This window comes from Oryctolagus cuniculus, chromosome 14 (assembly GCF_051225735.1).
Source record: "Oryctolagus cuniculus isolate XC-2025 breed Fujian yellow rabbit chromosome 14, ASM5122573v1, whole genome shotgun sequence".
In the NCBI taxonomy this organism is placed as follows: Eukaryota; Metazoa; Chordata; class Mammalia; order Lagomorpha; family Leporidae; genus Oryctolagus; species Oryctolagus cuniculus.
Genome location: NC_142880.1, coordinates 22870531 through 22889887, shown reverse-complemented (window position 1 = coordinate 22889887; position 19357 = coordinate 22870531). Strand labels below are relative to the sequence as shown.

General features: G+C 39.4%; 1 long non-coding RNA gene across 3 annotated transcripts in view; it reads left to right on the top strand.

The window, feature by feature from the left end:
- Positions 1–19357, top strand: part of LOC127492774 (uncharacterized) — a 94228-nt gene that overhangs the window by 62265 nt on the left and 12606 nt on the right. For 2 of the 3 annotated variants that reach the window (XR_007922529.3, XR_007922531.3), the window contains one exon: positions 16868–18004. The exons of the other annotated variant lie outside the window; for it this stretch is intronic. This is a non-coding gene — a long non-coding RNA (uncharacterized LOC127492774). Of the gene's footprint in view, positions 1–16867; positions 18005–19357 lie in introns of those variants that run through there. 3 annotated transcript variants of the gene reach the window in all.

The window sequence follows — 19357 nt, the reverse complement described above, 5'->3', positions numbered from 1 at the left end:
AGGTGGGAGTCCTGCCCCTTCCTCTTCTGCCTGATAACCTTCCAGGGTGCAGCCCAGTATCTGCACTTCAAACATCCTCTGGATCTTCCAGGGGGTCCTGCCCATCCTGCCTCTCACTTGGGTCATGCAAGCCAGGCTTCCTCCTGTCTGATAACTTCAGGGGGAAAACTCAGATAAGAATTTTTCATATTTACATCCAAAAAGTCCTTTGTTCCAGGAGAAGCAGAGGCAGGAAGGCAAGACCCATCCCCTTAAAAACCCCTGGCCTCATCCGGGCTGCACGCTCAGGCCTCTGCCTCTCTGCTGAGTCGCCCAGGTGTACTCTCTCCACTCAACCATGTAACCTCACCCTCCCCCAGTCTGAGCGACTGGACACTCTCTCAGGTTCTGTCTGGAGAGGTGCCCATCTGTTCTTCTGTTCTTATGGATGTCCCTTCCCTAATAAACCTTGCTATTTTGCTTTCCACTAATCTGTCTCACGCCTGAATGCTTTCTTGTGCGAAGACAAGGACCCTGCCATTCTCCGGGAACACATCCACATCTTAATTTGATGTTTTACATGATTTTACTGAAATGGAAAAACAATGGAGGTGAAGATATACTAGTATCCTTGAGGACAGCTGAGGAAGAGATATAGCCCCGACAGGAGAAATACACAACTTACAGTGGCCCACCCAGATAGAAGTCAATGATAAAATCCATGTATGAAACATGTTTGGTAATTAATAAGAAAATCAGACACAATCACAAAGAAAATGAGTTAAGAGATCTTACACTGAGATGTTCAAGTTCATCTGGGAGACAAGAAAGAGGATTTTGAATGGAATCAGAGCTGGTGTGCTCACCACACTTCTACAGAGTACCTCAAAGCACTGGTTCTCAATGTGTGTTTTGGACTAGAAGCATTGGCATCACATGGGAATTTGTTAGAAACACAGTTATATAATGCAGCCCAGAATCATTAAATGAGAATTTTACCCACTCCCCAGAAAATTAGTAAACACTCTGACATTTGAGGAGCACTACCTTAGTCTGTGGCTGATGAACTGACATCAGAACTTGTAATGTATCTTTCCATACCAGCAACGATTCATAGAGAAGTGTAGTCAGTTCCTATTTCAAAAATTCTTTGTTATAGACAAAGTCCATTTTAATGAAAGCAGTAAGAATTATAAACCCAAAAATATTTAAAAAAAATTTTAGTTAAGGCATACAAATTTCCTGTATGTCATATATACAGATTTAGGAACATACTGATACATCCCACCCTACCCTTCTTCCCACCTATGCTCCCATCCTTCTTCCTCTTTCCTCTCCTATTCCCATTCTTAATTTTTTCAAAGATCTATTTTCAGTTTACTTTATACTCATAAGGTTAACTCTACACTAAGTAAAGAGTTCAACAAATATTATGAAGAAAAAAACATTGTCCCTCAACAGTGGAGACAAGGGCTGTAAATTATCATCAAATCTCAAAATGTAAATTTCACTCTTATATATTATATTTTAGGTACTCTATTAGTTACCACAGATCTGGGAAAGCATATGGTATCTGTCTTTTGGGGACTGGCTTATTTCACTTGATACATTGGTTTCCAGTAGCACCATTTTGTTACAAGATGAGATTTCTTTTTTATGGCTGAGTAGTATTCTACAGTGTTTATATGCCATAATGTCTTTATCTACTCATCAGTTGATGGATATCTGGGTTGATTACATATCTTAGCTATTGTGAATTGAACTGCAATGGACATGGGATACAGTTTCCACTTTCATATGCTGATTTCATTTTTTTGGTAAATTCCCAGGAGTGGGATTACTGGGACACACGGTATATCTATGTTCAGCTGTCCAAGGTATCTCTATACTATCTTCCACAATGGCTGCACCAGTTTACATTCCACCAATAGTGGATTAGGATACCTTTTTCCCCACATCCTCACCAGCATTTATTGTGCTATAGAAATATATATCATAAACCTAATACGTTTTTATTCAGTCTTTTTTAAAAATATTTTATTTATTTATTTGAGAGGTAGAGTTACAGACAGTGAGAAGCAGAGACAGAGAGAGAGGTCCTCCTTCCGCTGGTTCACTCCCCAGATGACCGCATCGGCTGGAGCTGCGCCTATCCGAAGCCAGGAGCCAGGAGCTTCCTTGGGGTCTCCAACACGGGTGCAGGGGCCCAAGCACTTGGGCCATCTTTTACTGCTTTCCCAGGTTTATTCAGTCTTAGTAAAAAATAAAGAATATGTCACATTTTTTATTTGCAAAAATACCATTGCTTTTTAAATGTTTTTATTTATTTGAGGGAGAGTGAGTGACCTCTCACCCACTGGTTCAGTCTGCATCTGTTCACAGCAGCCAGTTTGGGAGGGGTAAGCTGGGAGCTCATTCAGGATTTTCCATATGTGTAGTAGGTACCCGACCTCTTGAATAATCACCACTGCATCTGAGGGTGTGCATTAGCAAGAAGCAAGAAGCAAGAAGCAGGAGCTGGAGCCAAGGATCTAACCCAGTAATTTTGATGCAGGAAGCAGACACCTGAAACTGGCATCCAACTGCTAAGCCAAATGCCCACCCCTCAAAATAGAATCTTACTTAGATGAGGCACTAGACCTAGATGTTGTAACACAAAGCCTTTATTGTCCTCACAATTTATAAGAATTAATCCTGGGCCAGTTATAGGCAGCAGGATGGAGGGCATTAAAGGAAAGGGAAAAGCCTTTTTTATTTCAATATACTGTTCTGAAGTTATACACACCACTTTCAAATACATTTTATGGCTAGAATTTAATAATATGGCAACATCATGCTATAAAAGAGGCTGCCAGATACAGTCTTTATTTTGAGTAGCCATATGTCTAGCTAATGTTAGGGAGTTATTACCATAAAAAAGGAAGAATAGATTTTAGCCTAAATTTAGCAAAGAATATTAGGTGAGTGAATCCAAATCTCAGTGAGCAGATGACGAAATTATTGTCTAAATAAGCTTATTGCCTTGTAACTCCATTAGAAAATGGGAATCAGCACTGGACCCTGAAATAGTAGCTGTTTTTCCTGCCTTCTCATAGATTAAATTCAGTACTGAGTAAATTCAAGTGACAGATTTAGAATTGAGATATTAAAATGTTTTCCATAGTAGTTGATGATCAATACAAATGTGAAATTTGGTATTTGTGAAATACAAATTTGTATTTGTATGTTCTGGAAAAATTTTTGAAAACTTTGAGACTAAGCATTTCTAATACCATGATATAATATACTTTCCTAAACTTTTTCAAAATAAATAAATACAAGCTAGGTTAATATGCTGATGGAGATGCCAGCATCTCATGAGTGTTGCTTCATGTCCTGGCTGCTCCACTTCAGATCCAGTTCCCTGCTAAAATGCCTGAGAAAGCATTGTTCAGTGGCACAAGTGCTTGGGTCTCAGCAACCCTTGTGGGAGACCCAGGTGGAGTTCCAAGCTCCTGGATTTGGCCCGGCCCAATCCTGGTCATTGAAGCCATTTGTGGAGTGAAACTGCAGATTAAAGATCTCTCTCTCTCCCTCTCTCTCTCTCTGCCTTCCTCCACCATGTGTTTCTTCTACCTTTCTATCACTTTCTTTCTATCACTCTGCCTTTCAAATGAATCATATATGTTTTCCAAAAACAAAGAAAAATAGAAATTCTTATTTATATAAAATCGGCACCTTCTAAATGAAGTATGCTAAAAAAAGTAAGCTCAAATATTTTCTAGGGGCTGGCACTGTAGTATATCAGATTTAGCAGCTGTCTGCAGTGCCACCATCCCATATGAGTACCAGTTCAAGTCCCAGCTGCTCCACTTCTGATATAGCTCTCTGCTAATGACCTGGGAAAGCAGTGGAAGATGGCCCAGGTCCTTGGACTCTTGCATCTACAGGGGAGACCTGGAACAAGCTCTAGGCCCTTGGTTTTGGCCTGGCCCAGCACTAGCAGTTGTGGTCATTTAGGGAGTGAACCAGTAGATGAAAGATACTCATCTCTCTCTCTCCCTCTGTCTCTCTTTCTTCCTCCCTTCCTCCCTCCCTCTCTGTATCACTTAAACTCTGCCTCTCAAATAAATATATAAATCATAAAAAATAATTTCTGAAAACCTCACTTAAATATACCATATTAAAATATTATTTTATTAATTACACTTCATGGTCTTATATGCTCCCTTTGCTCCCATCTCTCTCTGTCTCTCTCTCACACACATATTTATTCCTTCAGATTACTATTTAAGAACTCAGTTTTGGGCAATGGGATGAACATTAATGCTCTAGAGAATTTCTGTTCCAGCTAGAATAGAACCTACAGAAAACCTCCATTTCTTGCCATTTTCAAGCATAATTTTTCAGGAACAATGATCTTAGAAAAGATTTTTTCTGGCTTGTTATTGTCTTCTTTGGAGCAGAGAAAAATCTAATCAAAGATGGGCTTGCAGCTGTCTGGAGTGTGTTGAATCATCAAACATTTTTCCCAAAGTGCACATTTCACAAATTTGTCATGAGGTTTATAATTCCCATTTTTTGTCAGTGAATTCTTTGTTTATTTTTTAAGCTCATTTCTTAGGTTAAAGATTATGTTTTTAATATATCACTGCCAAGAATATGTTAAATGCAAAATGTATTGTTATTAATAGAAAATAATCTCTTAAACACAAGTAGTATATCAAATAATATATCAATTCTATTAAAGGAAGGCTAGGTATTGACAAACAGCAATAGAATTCAGAAGGGTCCGAGTATGGTACATAATCCAAAGAAGGAAATACTTTATGGGATGGCACATGTATACCTTACGCCAACATTGAATGGTGATGTTGCTCTCACAAAAGTGAAGGAAACACATGGAGCTTAATGAAAAGCCTTGTTTTGTCTACAGTTTTGTCTGAGAAATTTCCAGGGAAAAGTGGGTAAACTCTTGCTCCTATTATGCAAAATATAACAGTAGTTTAATTTTTCTGCACATCTTTGTGATCCCACCTCTAACCCATGGGTCATGGATTCTTTTGCTTGTTTGTTTAGGTTGTCATTTTAATTTTTAATTAGTTTTTAACAGATTCAGTGTGATTTGTAGACTGAATTCTAGGAACATAATGATATTCCCTTTTCCCCTTCTCTCTGTCTCCCACCCTGTTTCCTTCTTTTCTTTACTTTTTACTGAGTTTTTGAGATAACAGAATTTAAATTTACATTACAGTAAAAAAGGCTTAATACTTCCCTGGGAAAGAAGTTTAACGAATAAAAAGCAAAAAGATTCTAGTTTGGAAGGAACATAGGTAACAGTGATAAACAATAATTGAGTGGGAGGGAGGGGTTCCAAGATGGCAGCATAGCAAAAGGGCGGTCTGATCTAGGCTAAGTGAAATCAATAGAAAAGAAGTGGAGAAAGCACAGTCTCAGGGTAAAGCTGCAGGGGAAACTGCAGTGGGAAGTCCTGTTAGAGCAGTAGAAATGGCCCAGACTTGTGTGGAAGGTGCAAAAGTGCCCACCCTGGCAAATCAAGTGAGATCGAAGGTCAAGGACTCACACCACTATTGATATAGCTGGAGGGAGAGCCTTGTGGACTCCACCGTTTTTGAGTCCAGCCTGGATCCTCGGGGCAGTGCGGCAACTGCTCACCCAGGGGATGATTTGGGGGGAAAGCAATGCATCTCTCTCTCCCCTTCTCCCTCTTCATCAGCAACCTGTGGCCAACTGTGGAAGGGCTGCTGCCATTTTTGGAGCATAAGCAAGTAGCAGCTGCTCCAGCTCTTGTGCGCACATCCAGCAACTCTCAGGGACACTCCACCTAGTCAACAGGGGCAACAACACCAGTTCAAAAGCAACGAGCGGGGACGGTCTCCACTACAGCAGCTGCATCCACCAGCAACTGGGCAACTGGTGGGGAGGGAGAGCCATTCCTGTGGACTCTCCTATGTCTCAAACACAATTGTGAAGCCAGCAGGCTTGTGGCCCATGAGTATTGTGCATGCCTGTGGCCCAGAGATTTTACCAGAGAGAAAAACCCATGTTCCCCACTGTCGCTCCCCGTCTTCGTGGAGGAACGACACAGGACCCTGCGCTGTTCTTTTGTCTGCTCGGCCCTCCCCGGGTTTGCTGCTGGTTTTTCCCGGGTTGGCTACCGACCCTTCCACCTCCGTGGAAGGGCGGTTCCCCCTGCCACATTCCCCACTTCCGCGGGGGAGCGGCACATTGCCGGCCGGCTCTCTCGGGGGCTGCACAGGTGTTCCTCTTAGATGTTCCCCTTAGATGTTCCTGGTGCATGCCGTCTCTCTCCTCCTTTATAGTCCTCCTCCACCAATCCCAACTCGGCTGCCCACACGCCGAGTACGCTGCTCTCCTCCAATCAGGAGCAGGATCAGCTCCTGGAGGTCATCACTCAAGTTGGCAAGAGGCAGCTGCGTAGAAGCTGTTTTCTCCTCTCCCAGCGCCATATTGTGGGAGAGCAGATGCATAGAATAAGTCTTAATTCCAGTAACTCAGTCCAGTCCGGGTTGCTCCCCACACCCACTGATTTTGAGCCTGGCTGAGAGGATTGGGCTCAATCCAGTGGGGTGGAACACACACAAACAGCAGCTCTGGGAACACCTCAGTCTTCCTGCTCTCGCAGCACTGGACGGGCTAGCGGGTGGAGTAGTCCCTCTTGCACTCCTTGACTGAGAGCTCCCTGGGTGCTGACACTGAGAAAATATTGTGACTGTGTGAGAGGAGGCAGAGCGTAACTGGGGTTTCTGAGCAATCACTGAGTGCTGGTGTATACTCCCAGAGCTCCTTGATTGCATAGAGCAGCTCACAGCAGAGGGAGCCATGTTCACAGAGATGACTGTGAAGATCACGTGTGTGGTTCGTACAGTTGTGTGGATGAGTGTTGAACACACTGGGGACTGACAACTGGGCAATCCTCAGCTTGGAGGAGAGAAGATGAGGGGTTGATCACACCAACAGAGGTGACTATCCCTCTCCATCCTGTTAACCAGAGGAGAGCTACAACACCCAACTTGAGTGTTATCCTGGACACTTACCCCACCCTAGAGCACTCTCCAGAGCTCCCTGGACACACCCACCACATGCTTCTTAGTAATCACTGTTAGTACAGACATTCCAGTAAGCCACAGAAGCATATCTCAAAGATAAAAGCCGGCAGAGGAAAAAAATTTAATTCTACAAGAAAAAGGAAAACACCATGAACCCCCCCAAAAGATCACAACATTTCTTTTCTTTCTTTCTTTCTTCCTTTCTTTTTTTTTTTTGACAGGCAGAGTGGACAGCGAGAGAGAGAAAGACAGAGAGAAAGGTCTTCCTTTGCCGTTGGTTCACCCTCCAATGTCCGCCGCGGCCAGCACGCTGCAGCCGGTGCACCGTGCTGATCCAATGGCAGGAGCCAGGTACTTCTCCTGGTCTCCCATGGGGTGCAGGGCCCAAGTACTTGGGCCATCCTCCACTGCACTCCCTGGCCACAGCAGAGAGCTGGCCTGGAAGAGGGGCAACCGGGACAGAATCCAGCGCCCTGATCAGGACTAGAACCTGGTGTGCCAGCGCCGCAAGGTGGAAAATTAGCCTAGTGAGCCGCAGCGCTGGCCAAGAACACAACATTTCAATATCAGAATATAAAGATGAAGAAATTGAGGAAATGCCAGAAATGAAAATCAAAAAACTGATTATATGATTATTCAAACACAATCAGAAGGAAATCCACAAACCAAAGATAACCGTACCTGTTATGAATGAAAATTTTCCCATGAAATTGAGATTTTAAAGAGAAATCAAAATGAAATATTAGAAATGAAGAATTCAATAGATCAAATTAAAAATGCAATGAAAAGCCTTAACCACAGAGTTGATGAGGCAGAAGAAAGAATATCTGAGCTAAAAGACAAATCTCTGGAAATTTTACAATCAGAGCAAAAACAACAAGAAGAAATTAGAAAACATAAAAACAGAGTTGGAGATATATGATATAGTATCAACTAACCCAACATATGACTCTTAGGAGCACTTGAAGGTGTTGAAAGAGAGAAGTGACTAGAAGGCCTACTTAGCAAAATAATTATAGAAAACTTCCCTAATTTGGAGAAAGAAAGGAATGACCAAGTACAGGAAACACTAAAACTCCTAACAGACATGACCAGAACAGATGGTCACCATGACACATTGTAGTCAAACTTTCCACAGTAATGCATAAAGAAAAATTCTAAAATATGCTTGAGAGAAATTTCAGATTACTTTCAGAGGATCTCCAATAGATGCATAGCTGACTTCTCATCTGAAACCCTACAGGCTAGAAGACAATGGTAAGATCTAGTTCAAGTTTTAAGAGAAAAAAAAAAAAACACCTTTCAATCCAGAATATTTTACTCTGCAAAGCACTCACTTATGAATGAAGGTGAAATAAAGACCTTTTATAACAAACAGAAATTGAAAGAATTCGTCACCACTCATCCAGGCTTACAAAAGATGTTAAAAGATGTGTGACGCATGGAAACACAGAAAGAAAGCAATCATCATGAAAGAATGTGAAGGCACAAAATCCCCTAGAGAAAGTAAAAAGAAATACAAAGTATATGATAGGATAGGATAGGAATATTCACAGAAAAATGGTAAGGTCATATAGTTACTTATCAATAGTTACCTTGAACATAAATGGCCTCAACTTTCCAGTTAAAACGGATAGACTGGCAGAATGGATTAAAAAACAAGACCCATCTATTTGCTGCCTACAAGAAACACATCTCACCAACAAAGATACACATAGGCTGAAAGTGAAAGCATAGAAAAAGTTATTCCATGCTAATGGAAAGAAAAAAAGGGCAGGTATAGCCATTCTAATATCAGAAAAAAATAGACTTTTAAACAAAAACTGTTAAAAGAGACAGAGAAGGGCACTATATAATGAATAAGGAATCAATACAACAGGAAGATGTGACTATAATAAATGTATACACACTCAATTACAGGCCACATGGATATTTAAATAAAACTGTTAATAGAACTAAATGGAGACTTAGACTCCAATACAGTAGTAACATAGACTTCAACACCCCACTTTCATCACTGGATAGATCAACCAGACAGAAATCAACAAAGAAACAACAGAGCTAATTGACACTATGGACCAAATCGACCTAATTGATATCAACAGATTTTCACCACACAGTTGCAGAATATACATTTTTAGCAGAGTACAGAGCTTTCTCTAGGATAGGCCATAAACTAGGCCATAAAGCAAATCTCAGCAAATTAAAAAAAAATCAAAATCATACCATGCACTTTCTCTGATCACAATGGACTGAAGCTTGAAATCAACAACTGAAGAATCTCTAGATCATATGCAAACTCATGGAGACTGAACAACATGCTCCTAAATGAACAGTAGCTCATAGAAGAAATCAAAGGAGAAATAAAAAAATTCTAGAAATGAATGAAAATAACAATATGTCATATCAAAACTTATAGAATATGGTGAAAGCAGTGTTAAGAGGGAAGTTTACAGCAATTGGTGCCTACATCAACAAACTGGAAAGTCACCAAATAAATGAGCTGTCAATGCATCTCAAGGACCTAGGAGAAAACAGCAAACCAAACCCCAAATTATTAGGAGGAAAGAAATAATTAAAATTAGAGGAGGAATAAACAAAATTGACACTGAAAAAATACAAAATATCAATTAAATGAACACTTATTTTTTTGAAATTTACTCACCATTAGTCTATCTAACCAAAAAAGAAAAAAAAGATGGAGAAGACCCAGATCAATAAAATCATAGATGAAAAAGGAAATGTAGCAACAGATACCACAGAAATAAAAAGAATCATCAGGAATTACTACAAAGAGCTGAATGCCAAAAAATTGGGAAACCTAGAAGAAATGGATAAATTCCTGGACACATGCAATCTACCAAAGTTATGTCATGAAGACAGAGCACCTGAACTGACCAATAATCCAGATGATGTTGAATCAGTAATGAAGACCCTGCCAATAAAGAAAAGCCCAGGGCCTGAAAGCTTCACAGCTGAATTCTACCAAACATTTAAAGAAGAACTAGTTCCAATTCTTCTCAAAATACTCAAAGCAATGTAAAGGGAAGGTATCCTCCCAAACTCCTTCCACAAAACCAGCATTACCTTAATTCCTAAACCAGAAAAAGAAGCACAGAAAAAGAGAATTATAGACCAATATGTTCTATGATGAACATAGCCACAACAATCCTCAAGAAAAGACTGGTCTATCAAATCCAACAAGACATCAGAAAGATCATCTAGGAAAAAAAAAAAAAAAACTTGAAGTAGAGGCCATCAAAGCCAAAATTAACAAATGGGATTACATCAAGCTAAGAAGTGTTTGCACTGAAAAAGAAACACTCAGCAAAGTAAAGAAGCAACTGGCAGAATGGGAGAAAATACTTGCAAAGTATGCAAGTGATAGAGGATTAATATTCAGAATCTGTAAAGAGCTCAAGAAACTCAACAACAATGAAACAAATAACCTAGTTAAGAAATGGACAAAGGACCTGAACAGATATTTTTCTAGAGAGGAAATCCAAATGGCCAACAGACACTTGTGAAAATGCTCAGGATGGCTAGCTGTCATTGAAATAAAAACCACAATGAAGTTTCATCTCAATCCTGTTAGAATGGTGCTCATACAGAAATCAACATACATCAAATGCTGGCACGGATATGGGGTGAAGGGTACCCTAATCCACTCTTGATAGGAATATAAAGTGGTACAGCCATTGCAAAAGACAGTATGAAGATACTTCAGAAAGCTGACTATAGGCCTACCACATGACCCAGCCATCTCACTCCTGGGAATGTATCCAAAGGAAATGTAATCAGCATATGAAAGAGTGATGTGTAGCCCATGTTCATTTACGTTCAATTTACAATAGCTAAGATACGGAATCAACCCAGATGTCCATCAACTGAAGACTGTATAAAGAAATTATGGCCTTTGGGTCAGTGCCGCAGCTCAATAGGCTAATCCTCCACCTGTGGCGCCAGCACACCAGGTACTAGTCCCGGTTGGGGCACCGGATTCTGTCCTGGTTGTCCCTCTTCCAGGCAGCTCTCTGCTATGGCCTGGGAGTGCAGTGGAGGATGGCCCGAGTGCTTGGGCCCTGCACCCCAAGGGAGACCAGGAGAAGCACCTGGCTCCTGGCTTTGGATCAGCATGGTGCACCAGCCGTGGCGGCCATTGGAGGGTGAACCAACAGCAAAGGAAGACCTTTCTCTCTGTCTCTCTCTCTCACTATCCACTCTGCCTGTCAAAAAAAAAAAAGAAAGAAATTATGGTCTTTATACACTATGGAATACTACACAGCAGTAAAAATAAAAGAGAAGTCCTGTCATTTTCAATATAAAATGGATGCAGCTGGAAACCATTATACCTAATAAATAAGCTAGTCACAAAAAGAGAAATACTATATGATCTCTCTGATCTATGGTAACTAACAGAATACCTATAATGTAATCTGTAGGAGTGAAACTGACACCATGAGATGAGATGATTTTGAACAGCTCTTGACATGGATTGTTGTGGAACAATTTATTCCTTGTTCATTTGTTTATTTTCATACCATTTGGGGAACTCTTTACTTAGTGTAGGGTTAATCTTGTGGGTATAAAATTAACTGAAAACTTACCTCTGTGAAAAATAAGAATGGGAAAGGGAGAAGAAGGTGGAAGAAGGGTTGGAGTATGAGTGGGAGGAAGGGGTGGAGGAAGAATCACCATGTTTACCAAATTTGTATTTATTAAATGCATGAAGTTTGTATTCCTTAAATAAAATTTTCAAAAAAAGAAAGGCAAAGGGATTCTGAGAAATGAAACAGAAAGGCATCAGCACATTTTTCATAGTGATTTTCAGAGAAAAGTATATGGGGAACTCCTTATAGAAAACTGGTTCAAGGGAGAGGACATTTGTTTCATTCTGTGGTGATGGTATAATTTATGTCTCAGAATTTGAGAACACTTGAACACATATTTCTGTAATAGTTATTCCTCAAAGTGTATTTAAAATACAATTTTATGTATATATAAAATTCTCACAAGAGTAACTATGTATATATATGCATACTTTTGAAATGTCATATACATAACCTAGCTCAGAGATTGCTAATCTTTTATCCAATTTAAATTTACCCCATAAAACTCAACCTGAAAATCCTGCTTTCAAAATCAGATATAAATGTGAATTTTTAAAAAATCAATAATTGAGTAGAAGAAATGACCATTTCACCTCATAGAGTGTATTTTATTTTATTGCTTTTAAAGATTTATTATTTATTTGAAAGTCAGAGTTACACAGAGAGAGAAGGAGAGGCAGAGAGAGAGAGAGAGAGAGAGGTCTCCCATCTGCTGGTTCACTCCCCAATTGGCCCCAATGATTAGCGCTGAACCGATCTGAAGCCAGGAGCCAGAAGCTTCTTCCGAGTCTCCCACACAGGTGCAGGGGCTGAAGGACTTGGCCATCTTCCACTGCTTTCCCAGGCCATAGCAGAGAGCTGGATTGGAAGTGGAGCAGCTGGATCACAAACTGGTGCCCATATTGGATGCCGGCACTACAGGTGGCGACTTAACCTGCTGTGCCACAGAGCCGGCCCCATAGAGTATATTTTAAAGTAATCACAGATGATTAAAACTACAGTAGTATACAATTCTTAACCATTGATCTGACAATATTGATACATACAAACCTTTCTCTTTTTTGTGGTGTGTGTATATGTGTGTTTAAAATTTAGCTCCCACATATAAGGAGAACATGTGATATTTGTCTTTCTGACTTCAGCACCCCACTGGCATCAATATATAAATTATTCTCATCAACAGATGGAATATTTTCTAGTATAGACCAGATACTAGTTCACAAATCAAGTCTAAGCAAATTTTAAAAGGTTGAAATTAGTACCTGTACTATTTCATAGTGGATAAAGCTGCCACCTGCAGTGCTGGCATCCCATTGAGCATTGGTTCTAGTCCCGGCTGCTCCACTTCCTATCCAGCCTGCTAATGTGTCTGGGAAAGCAGCAGAAGATGGTCCAGGAGTTTAGGCCCTGCCACCCATGTGGGAGAACCGGAAGAAGCTCCTGGCTCCTTGCTTTGGATCAGCCTAGCTCCCACAATTGCAGCCTTTTGGGGAGTAAACTGTGCATAGAAGATCTATCTGTCTGTCTCTCTCTCTCTCTCTCTAACTCTCTCTCTCTCTCTCTGTAACTCTTACTTTCAAACAAATTAATAGATCTTTAAAAAGGTTGAAATCACAGTATGTATCTTCTCAGACTATAAAGGAATAAAAGTGGAAATCAATAACAAGAACAATAGAAAACTCATAAAAACTTGGAAATTAAACAACATGCTACTTAATGATCAATAGGTCATTGAAGAAATTAGAAATGAAATTAAAAACTTTCATGAAATAAATGAAAATGAATACAAAACACATCAAAGCCTGTGGGAAATAATAAAAGCAGTATTAAGAGGGAAGTTTATAGCATGAAGTGCTTACATTAAAAAAAGAGAAATGTCTTCAAAGAAGACCTAATGATGCATCTTAAAGACTTAGAAAAACAAGAACAAACCAAACTCAAAATCAATAGTAGGTGAGAAATAATAAGGATTGGAGCAGAAATGAATGCAATTGAAACTAAAAAAAAATCAATGAAACAAAAAGTTGTTTTTTTGAGAAGATAAACAGATAAACCTCCAGCCAAACTAACAAAGAAAAAAAAAGAGCCAAGAGTCAAATAAATAAAAATTGGATATGAAAAAGGAGACATTATAACTGACACTGGTGAAACACAAATGATAATAAGAAACTACTATAAAGAACTATGTACTGATAAACTGGAAAATCTCAAAGGAATGGATAAATTCATGGACTCATGTAACCTACCAAGATTAAATCAAGAAGATATAGACAACCCAAGCAGATTCACAAAAAGCAATGAGATTGAAGCACTAATCAAAAGTCTTCCATCAAGGAAAAGTCCAGGCCCTGATCGCTTTACTACTGAATTTACTTTATTTACTACTGAATTCTACAAAGCATTCCAAGAGGAAATAACTCCAATATTCTTCATAGTATCCCAAAATATTTTACAGGATGGAATTCGACCAAACTCTTTTTATGAGGTCAGCATTACTTTGATACCAAAAGAAAATAAATACACGACATGGATCATGGATTCCAACTCATGCAACGAATACAGTTTTTAAAACTGTGGTTTTGGATGGATGTTTAAGGTAGTACTAGATTTCCTTGGATTTATAAGGGAAAAAATAGAAAATACATGTTTATTTCATTTCAGTATTATATTGAAATGAAAAAAATATTTGAATGACTTTTTGTCCGATAAGTTAAAAGACTGGATTTGATAGTTCTCAAAATCTTATGACTTATCTATCACCAGTATAATTCTAGGACTTGGGAAATTCATTTTATTTATTGAAACTGTTTCCTTATTTTATAAAATGAAGTCTCAGCATGTAATCTTAGAGAATGACATGAGTAAGTAACATTAATATGAAGTTTCAGTTTTCTCAGTAACATGTAAGTTTTCTTCAAAATCTTTCATAATGCAAAAATATTATTTTCACAGGATATTGCATTAGGGACATTTAAGACCATTTAAAGAAAATATATGTAACTAGGAAAAAAATGATGTCTTTTGTAGGACCACACAACTCTATAAAAGGAATACATTTAGAGCTATATGGGACAAAATTCAAATCCTAAAATTTTCACTTTTGCTCTTGCAAGGTAATGAAGTCAAATATAACAGAACCATTTGTTCAGGATGGGCTCTGGAATCCAAAGACTTGTCATCAGATCCAGGTTGCGTTCTTATAAATTCTTTGGCCATGAGAATATTTATTTAGTTCTTGGTTAACTTTTAATCTGGTATAAAATGTGCATTATGAGAATGGAATGATTTACTGTATATACCGTGCTTAATGGGGTGCTTATTTGCTACTATCTCTGCTTTATTTCTCAATGCTAAACTATTAGCACACTATTCCAAAAGAAGAACAGATATTTGTCATTCAAAAGAAATATTGAGCCCTACTATAGATTCTCAGACAAATCAGTTAAGATTCTTTTTTATAGATGGTGTTTCTGAAGTGATTTCAAAAGTATAAAACCTATATTAGAGAACCCATTGTGCTGGTATTTGGGGACAAGAGATAATAGATTGAGTTTTATTAGGGAATACGTCTTAAAATGCAGTTTTTAGTTTTCAGATATGAAAAGACCAGGTCACTGAAACTCTGGGCCTAAAAAAAACTGAAATATATTCTCAGTGTCACTTGAGGGAGTGAAAATGTCACGAACCTGGTAACAGACTGGACCAAGGAGAGAGCTGTCCAGGAGAAACCCTGCATGGCAAAGGATCGCCAGGACCCCTCAGTGTCAGTAGTGGTGATGTTCAGTTTAACATTACATTATGACCTGTCCTCTATTATCTAATGCCTTTTTTAAGGGAGATTTGTTTATTTGTTTTGAAAGGTGGAGTTACAGAGAGGCAGAGAGAGAGAGAGAGGTCTTCTATCTGCTGGTTCACTCCCCAAATCACTGCAATGACCAGAGCCAGGCTGATCCAAAGCCAGGAGCCTGGAGCTTCTTCCAGGTCTCCCAAGCAGGTGCAGGTTCCCAAGGACTTGGGCTGTCTTATACTGCTTTCCCAGGTCACAACAGACAACTGGAAAGGAAATGGAGCAGCTGAGACTCGAACTAGCTTTACCTGCTACCCCACAGCACCAGCCCCTATCTAACATCTTTACCATGTGGGAAAAGACTGCTAGACACAACAGACTTGTTAGTTGATGGTTGAGGACAAAAAGACAGACTATGCCATCAAATCCCATGTCCTTCATTCTATTCTTAAGAGGGTAATGGAAGTACACATAAGCATGCTGTGAGGGTGAAGTTGCCATTACCCCAACAGTTGAGCTTTGAACCAGAGGAAACAATACAGAACAAGAATTGGTAGATAGCGTTAGAAATATAAACCTTCCTACCACTCTCCTCAGTCAGCACGTTCAAACTGAAACCTAGAGAAATATCCAGGGGATTTGAAGACTTGGGTATTTTAATTTATGAATAAAGAATAATTTTAACTATGTACCTGAAGGACATATAAGTTCTTATGGGAAAAATGCAAAAATCTCTAACAAGTGTAATGTCTTCAGTGAAACAAACTACTTCTAATACCATATTTTAATAACATCTGAAGTGGGTGTTGTGATGCAGTGGGCTAAGCCACCATTGGAGATGCCTGAATCTCAGAGCAGAGTGCCTGGGATAGGGGATGGCGTTTCACCTGTACTTCAGCTGCAGCTGCCTGCCATTGTGCACCCTGGGAAGCGTCAGGTGATGACTCAAGAATCTGAATGCCTGCCATCCACGTAGGAGACCCTGACGGAGTTCTGGCTCTTGGCTTCTACCTGGCCCACCCCTGGCTTTGTGGGTACTTGGGAAGTGAACCAGTGGATACAAGATATTGTGGACTCCCTTTCTCTCTCTCTCTCTTTGTATCTCTCCCCTCTCTTCTTCTCTACCTTTCAAATATTCAAATAAATAAACCAGTAAAAGAAAAAGGAAATAGAAAAACATATATTCTTTGAGATAAAGCTCCATGAAAGCTAGTGTTCTGTTTTATTTACTACTGTGACCATGGTACTAGAACATTGCCTATACAAAGTAGATACTCAACAAATATCTGTAAATAAGTGAGTGAATGAATTCTTTATAATCTTCACAAGTAAACGATTTGTAGTTTGTTAGAATATTTTTGATAATGTAATAGAAATTTATATTGTAGTGCTTAACTGCTTTTTTTTTTTTTTTTTGACAGGCAGAGTGGATAGTGAGAAAGAGAGACAGAGAGAAAGGTCTTTCTTTTTGCCGTTGGTTCACACTGCAATGGCTGCCACGTCCGGCGTATCGCGCTGATCCGAAGCCAGGAGCCAGGTGCTTCTCCAGGTCTCTCATGGGGGTGCAAGGCCCAAGGACCAGGGCCATCCTCCACTGCACTCCCAGGTCACAGCAGAGAGCTGGCCTGGAAGAGGGGCAACCGAGACAGAATCCGACACCGCGACTGGAGCTAGAACTCGGTGTGCCGGCGCCACAGGCAGAGTATTAGCCTATTGAGCCACGGCGCCGGCCAACTGCTTTCAAATATTGAATTTTGCAAATACTTTTCAATATATGTCAGCCTATATTTAGGATGTGCAGATTTATCTCTTCGCAAATGTCATTACCTTTAAATCTATGTGTAATTAAATCACACTAAAATTGAGAGTATAATTGTTAAAGAATATGAGCAAGAATGTATACAAGTGATTCCTAAGTGAAGAATATTTTGTGAAGGAAATAATTCAATTTCACTTTTTTGTGTTTGCCTGAACATTTGAATGTTATTATAGGCTCCACAATGAGTATTTGCACTGTTCCTTTTTCTCCTGGGAGACATGTTTCTTCCATAGTTGACTGAGCAGAAATTTAAAAGCTTTATCAGAAAGCAACTACAAAAAATGAATTCTTTTTGGGAAACGAGGCTGCATTTCCTCTTTGAAGCCCAGCCAGGTTTAGTTAATGCTAAGGAGATGGGACAATGCTTCTGCTGCTCACACATACAGCATTTGCCACAAGCTAGGAACTCAGCCTGGCATTTCCAGTTCTATTGCTGTCAGCTGAGAGGTACAGACCCAAGGGAAAGCGGATGGCAGAGTAGCTATTGCTGTCTCTTCCTTGGGCCAGAATTTTGAAGAACAACCAGGAAGAAGTTTTCTTTTCCATTTATATGCACACTCATAATGGGGTTCAAGGAAATGAAGTGCACAAATGCAAATTAAGATTTTGTTTTTAATGTGAAGTTGCTTGATATCAGTTTCTTCTCTTCCGACAGATGGATTCTCTTTGGCAGATGATTATGAAACTGTGCCTTTCATGCCTGTCTACATGAAATGTATTCTATAAACACGTTGAAGCATTGTGTTCTTCTGAGTCTGCAGTGTTTGAGGCTGTATTGGCATCGCGATGACTAGAACTATAGGATTCAAAGTGTCTGTGAGTGGAACCTGGGGAATGACTTGTGTGATTGCTTCGGTTCTGCCATGGGCCTTGATAGATAATAAGGTGGTTCCCTTGAAATTTGACACAGAGCATTTTCATGCCCAAGGAAAAGAAATGAACTCACAGATAATAGGGGGAAATCCCAAGCAACTTCAAATGTGTGTTTTAACAGATATTGGAAAATGAATGCATTTGGAAAGTAATGTTCAGAAAATTTAAGATTCATGACAAAAGCTCACAGGGATTCTTCTGCCTCTCAAGTTTTAATTATCAGGGTCACACTTCCTCTTGACTTAATAGCTTTTCAATGATTACCTTAATACTTTGAATACAAAGAGATTTCACCCCTAAAATTTCTGTGATTAAGATAAGAGCTAACTCAGTTGTACTTTCACAACCCAAGCTTTAGCAGAAAATTACCATGGGCACATGCACACAGATCTGTATTTCAAGATAGAAAATCAGATTGCTTCAACTGATCCAGAGGTAATTCATGTGAGCTAACCAGAAAATTGGCCCACAAGCCTCTGGTATTCTTGACTTCTATTACTACGTAATTACATCCTCTTTAATAGTAAAGCTAGAAGAACAGGATTAGTAATTAATTTATTCAATAAATATGCACTAGGCTATGCATATTGAAGATTGCTCCAAGTGAAAGAAATATAACAAAAAATCAGGCAAATAATTTTCCATATTTTATAGTACTTGTGTTCAATTCATGGTGGGAGTAGGTACATATATTGTATAAGCACTTAAAGAAATGTTTAAAAATATAATAAGGTAGTTTTGAGAATGTAATGATACCTTGGACTGGGAATTCTTATGATACTGCACTTAAGTGAGTAATAGTTGAACATAAACCATTTCTGGATTGTGTGAAGATAATTCCACGAAGAATGGAGAGGAAACACTATATTGTGAGACTTCTGGGGCACCAATGGTCTATTGCTCTGAAAGAATGCAGAATACGGTGGTTTGCAGAGGTATTTTATTTTGCTCCTGACTTTGTGGATGAGGAACACTGTAAGGGCTCTGTTGTGTGCACATCTGTCCTCTGTGTGCTATAAGTGGAAGTGACTCAACTACAGCTGGAGGGGGAATTACTCGCAAATCTGATGGACTGAAACTGGTTAATAACCAGGAGCCTAGCTAGGGGTCTTGGTTTGTGGCCTCAATTCTTTCCAATGTGTTCTCCTTAGTGCATGACAGCTGGCATCCAGCAGTGAATGTTCCAAGAGATGGGAACTGAAAGTTTCCATTCTTGATC